This window comes from Silene latifolia, chromosome 4 (genome assembly GCF_048544455.1).
Source record: "Silene latifolia isolate original U9 population chromosome 4, ASM4854445v1, whole genome shotgun sequence".
In the NCBI taxonomy this organism is placed as follows: Eukaryota; Viridiplantae; Streptophyta; class Magnoliopsida; order Caryophyllales; family Caryophyllaceae; genus Silene; species Silene latifolia.
Window position 1 is genome coordinate 18,703,134 of NC_133529.1, and position 6,000 is coordinate 18,709,133.

Below are 6,000 nucleotides of genomic sequence, written 5' to 3' on the forward strand. Positions count from 1 at the left end.
AACTGAACACTCCTAGTAGATATGTCGCCGCCATCTCGTTTAGCATCTGATTTTAGTGTCGAAACCAGAGATTACTTGAAGACAATTATGTCGAACAAGTGGAGAAAACTCGCTGCTAAGAAAATCTCAGAAATATTAGGATTATTGTAAAACCATATAATGACCTGATCTTATTAATGAAGGTCACCGTATTTATAGTACAATAATGCTGTATTAGCCTAATCATCGATCACCTCAAAAATCTTTCCGCTTGCTAAATCTCGTGTTTCAACCGCCGGTTGGAGATGGCTGTCTTATACCATCTCCGGCGGGTGTACACAACATACGCACCATATTAGGACTAATAATATTTAATCTTCTTCCTTAGTCATTTAGTAATGACATAAAATAAAATGGTTATTTCATTGGAATAATCTAACTTAACCTCATCTTCTCATATTAATCCATTCTAGTGTTTAACTGAGAATAATCCAATCTAAGTCTCATCTTCTCATATTAATCCATCCTAGTGTTTCTTTTTGTTGATTCAGGAAGTCTCCCTTATGCCGCGCATATCCGTCACAAGCTTGCGACGGGTCAAATATTACCAATGTAGGTAGATAAGACAAATAAAATAGATTGCTACTCCCTAAGCACTAGAGCTGGCAAGTCTGACCCGACCCGAACCCGAGCAAACCCGACCCGAACCCAAAAATATTGTGACCCGAAACCGACCCGACCCGACCCGATGACGACCTGTAACCCGACACGACCCGATTATGAGTGACCCGAACCCGACCCAGACCCGACCCGATATTGACCCGACCCGATACTGACCCGATTAAGTTGATGACCCGATAATTATTAAGCTTAATTTTGATCAAAATAAAAGTGATTTTGTGTTTAGATTGATATGTTTTACTTAGTAATGAATTAATTAACCCAAATAATAGGTTAAAAAATAAATTTAATGGTAAAAAATTATAGTAATGCGATTAAGTTACCGGACCCGATAATGACCCGACCCAAACCCGACCCGACCCGACACTTCATTCGACCCGAAACGACCCGACCCGATAACGACCCGAACCCTACCCGACTCGACCCGAAAGGGTATGCTGACCCGATATGACCCGAACCCGATATGACCCGAACCCGATATGACCCGACCCGACGTGACCCGACCCAAACCCGACTGACCCGATTGCCACCTCTACTAAGCACTATGCTTTGTCTTATCTACCCACATGGGTACTACTTGATCCGTAGCAAGTTTGTGACGGTACCGGCACAAATGAGAATTTGTGATAATAATAATAATAAGCCAAAAACGTTTAAATTGCCGAAATCCCAAAAAGCTACAGTAGTGTGTCGTCCGTACCACATAGTCACAGGGAGTTATTATGTGTCACTATACAAGTATACAGTAGGACTAATTTAATAAACGTGAAAAATGATTCATAATTAGTACAGTAGTATCTGTCATTTTGTTAGATATTTACGTTGGTAAATACGAGTAATACTTACCCTATATAAGTGGGTTAAGACTTAAGAGCAAGTCTCTTATTTGTAGAAGAGTAAATTAATATACCTAATAATTTAAAAAACATCACCACATTTTCTACTAAAGATCGAGTTATTCATGTCAGGTTACTACAAGCTTTTCGTCGTAGCATTTCTCATGCTAACTGCATCAGGTACTGATCGATTAATATTGTCCCTAATTAATAACTTAGCTTATACACCTTGTTTAATCACAAAAATGAATGATTACATTAAAGTTATTAAAAAAAAATTTAGAGTGCTACCTAATTAGCCTAGCCTAGCTTGGCTTATGCTTATTAACATTTGGTTTTGCAGCATTAGCAAATGCAGATGAAATTACTAGAATTGAAGAAAGTGTTGAGTTTATGGAAGAATTAGAATTAATTTCAACAATAAAGCAGAAGTGTTTACCATCATATCGTATATGTCAACCTTCTGGGCCTCCAGAACAATGCTGCTCTCGTGCTTGTATTCCTCACCCTCAGGGTTTCAGGATTTTCGTTTGCAGATAAACTCGTATGACTTTGATACATACGTAAATGGCCCAATGCGACATTATCTGTCTCAAAATAAGTAATAAGAACGCGATGTGACATGATCTGTTTAATATAGTGATTCTAGAAAAATAAATAAGGATATATGAAGATGTCTAAGGGCCAAGGCTATGTAAGTTTTGGCCTTTTAATTTGTTAGCTGTAATCAAATTATGTGGAATAATAAAGGGCCGGTATCAACGTTTTTTTTGTTTTTGTTTTTTTGTTTTATCACCTTCTAAGCGTCTTACGATAATTGAAGAGTTTATTGATCCACCCGTTATACTTAAGAGGGGGGTGAATCAATCAATCAATCAATACATACATATATATAAAGCAGAAAATTTTCGAGCGATATTAGAGAGTCCAACTTTTTTAGAATTCCTATATATAAAATAAGTTTTATATAAAATTATTATCATTATCCTAATAAGTGTAGATCTAGCTTTTTTCTCTTAATAATTTATGAGAAAATTATCCTAATCGGAGTAGATCTAATAATTTATGAGAAAATAATCCTACTAGAAATAGATCCGTTATTTATGAGAAAACTAATACTAATAGAACTAGATCTAATAATAGGAAAATAACTTTATAAAGAATATTTATTTTACAAATATTTATAAGGCAAAATGTCATTTAATAAACGTATAAAAGTGTTAAAATTGCCTACATTTTATAAACATAGAATTACTCTTTGTGAGAAAAAAAAAGATCCTAATTTTTAACAAATATAAAATATTGTCAAAAATCTAAGTTGTTCGATTTTAACTACTTAGGGAAACCCGTGTTGTAATAAAGATAATTATATTTTAAAACTTTTTTGAATATTTAAATGATTTACAAAGATTCGAGTTGTTAATTATAACCAAACACGTAATTATCTTTTACAAAAACTTAAAAAAAAAAACTGATTTTTATTTTAAAAAAATAATTCAGGAAATAGTAACATGTCATATTAGAAAAAAGAAGTAAAGAATGACATTTACTTAGCATTTGGCTTTTACAATGGCGGTGGAATGAGAATAATTTCTATAATGACTATATTAGAAATAAACAACTACAACGATGGCATAAATAGTTTAAATCCGACTTTCTATGACGTATCAAATGTGTATGATTAGATTACCAATAATATTCACATAAGATTAAAAACCAATTGAACGACCATTTAATAGTCAAGTTTAATCTTAATTAATCACATTCTGGTGACCTAAAATATTTAATAGTCAACTTTAATCTTAATTAATTATATTTTCAGTGCAATAAAGTGCAAAATTGGAGATTAAACTACATACAAAATAGAATAATCAACATAATATTGAAAAAAAAAATGGTTAATTTGTTATTTCAACATATTTTTTAAGTATTCCATATAAAATACTAAGAATGTTATGTATAGGTCACTAAAGTGGATTGTCAAAATATCAAGGCACCAAAGTGGAGTTATGCAAACCTCGAGGCACCAAAGTGGAGTTATGCTATAAAGTGGAATTAGGCTAAAACTCAGGCCACCAAAGTGGAAATACATCTTTTTTGTAAATGGTTAACCATGAGGTATCTCATATGGATTTAATTAGTTGAATATAAGGTATTCCTTAGTGTAATAAATTAGGTCAAACTTATAAGTTTGACGTTACGATAAAAACAACTAATTGCATATATATTGGTTAAGAAGTGAAACGATTGTACATATATATTTAGTAATTTGAAGTCGGTTTCTTAAAATTGAAACTCTTTTCTGAGGATTTGCTCATTTTGTTATTATAAATAAAGAGCTGAATAACAATGTAAGATAATGAGACTTGATTTTGTTAATAAATGACATTTCAAATAAACAAAATTAAGTTATAATTTTAATAAAATTAATCTTAAACTAATCGAGTTTAAGAGTAGTATCCTAATATCCTACTCCCTACAATACACACAAAACTCCTCATTTGCTTTTTCTAGATCAAAGTTTGAAAAGTTTGACCGTAATTCACTCAAAAATACATTTCACATCTACAAGTGGACAATAGGTTATGTAGATGATGAAATTACCCTTAAAAAATAGTCCCAGTTTAGAAAGGTAAAACAATGAATGAGACAACGCCCATAAATGAAAAAGGTAAACAAATGACCGGAACAAAGTGAGTAGTTTATAAGGAACTGAAAATTAGGATCTGATAAATTAGCTGGTTCACTAAAAAATGTTTGGCAAACTAACATGTAGCTGATTATTGGTAAATAGCATAGAAAGACATAATAAGTACTCCATATTTAATATCGATTTTTCTAATGTCTTCCCTAAGGGCACACATTAGGAGTCTAAATAAAGAAATAACTAAAGAAATATTATAAATTGAAGGGTAGAAAAAAAAAAGACAGGTAAGTTTATTTCTTCTCACATGCTACTTTTATTCTGGTAAATAAGTTACTTACCAAATGACAAATACTTATAAAAAAATAAAGTAAATGATTTTTTTGGTAAGAATGAGCTTAAGCTTATTTGTTTTGCAAACAAGGCTTAAATATTAGATTTTTTCATGATCCCCTAACCTTTCTAATATCAAATTTATTTCATTTTAATGTTTTTTGCCCATGTATCAAAGCCACACGAAAAACATTATTTACAAAAAAAAAAATCACAAATTTATTAAACTATATATTTCATATTATATATTTTGCGTAGAGTTTTTAAGGATAATAGTCTTATTGTAAATAATTAAAGGCTACTTCGCTTAAAAACAGATAGTGAGTGCGATAAGAACGGTAACACTATAATTATTCAATCACCCAACGATTTAATGAAGTTATAAACTAATAACTAATGTTGTCACATATGATAGATACAAGGAGTATAATTATGATACCTATTGTTTTACATAACACCGTTTAGTTTTACTTAGTTGTTGAAGGTTAAAATAATTTGGAAAATTCATAAAGGTATGTTTCAATTATATAGGGTTCATTTAGGTAATTTGCACCATGTTTATGGACATGCTTTTGTATTTAATTAAAAGCGATGGTACGTAGTAGCGACGTCTATAACTATGTCGCTTGATGTTTTACAAATGATTTGATTACTACTAATTAAACAGCAAACCTTTCGTGCTAAAAGCAACATAGGTGATCAACTACAACAAACCACGAACATTTGTTTCATCAAATGATTCAATATAGTTAGACCTTTTTTTTTTATCAACTTAAGCATACATTTTAAAGATGATCCTAATGAGAGTCCCGTGCATCGCACGGGTTTTCCAACTAGTTAAGAATAATAAGTGTCTTACGATAATTAAACAGGAAATTTTGGGTTGACTAATTGTCCAATTCAATTGAAAAGTGAGTGTTCATGTATTATAATCAAGCTTATTTTACTAATGGTGATTTATGATTTGGCATTGAAAATTCATCGATTGGAGTTGAGCATATTTATTCTAAATTCCAACTGAACACTCTTTGTGAAATGTCGATATCAAGATCTCATTTAGCATCTGAGTTTAGTGTGGAAACCAGAGATTAGTTGAAGACAATTATGTCGAAAATGTGAAAATGTCGAACCAGTGGAGAAAACTCACTGCCAAGAAAATGAGATTCATTTGTTTTAATCTCTGGGAGTTGTATAAATTATAAATACATGAATACATTATACATAGTACTCGTATATATGATTGTTTAACCACAAGGCGAAGATGTACAATTTTGTTTCTGGTGTCTTGCCATCGAGTCTCTCAATGTGAGTATGCGTTGCTGTGACTACAATATAATTTCGTCTTGGACGCTCACGTTAAGGATCTTGTGTGGAAGCACAATGCTTTTTATTACCACGACTTCATCTTCGACTATGACAGATTCCCCTAAAATAAGATAAACATAGATAATGAGGAAAGCCTAAGCAAAGAGACTTGGAGGGCAAAAGAAAAAGAAGATAAAAGTACCAAGAATTGTAATTCCGAGC

General features: G+C 31.7%; 1 long non-coding RNA gene across 1 annotated transcript; it reads left to right on the forward strand.

The window, feature by feature from the left end:
- Window positions 1-1,552: 1,552 nt before the first annotated feature.
- On the forward strand, window positions 1,553-2,272 carry LOC141653173 (uncharacterized). Its single transcript, XR_012547358.1, has 2 exons — window positions 1,553-1,676; window positions 1,840-2,272. It is a non-coding gene; the product is annotated as an uncharacterized LOC141653173 (long non-coding RNA).
- Window positions 2,273-6,000: the final 3,728 nt, after the last annotated feature.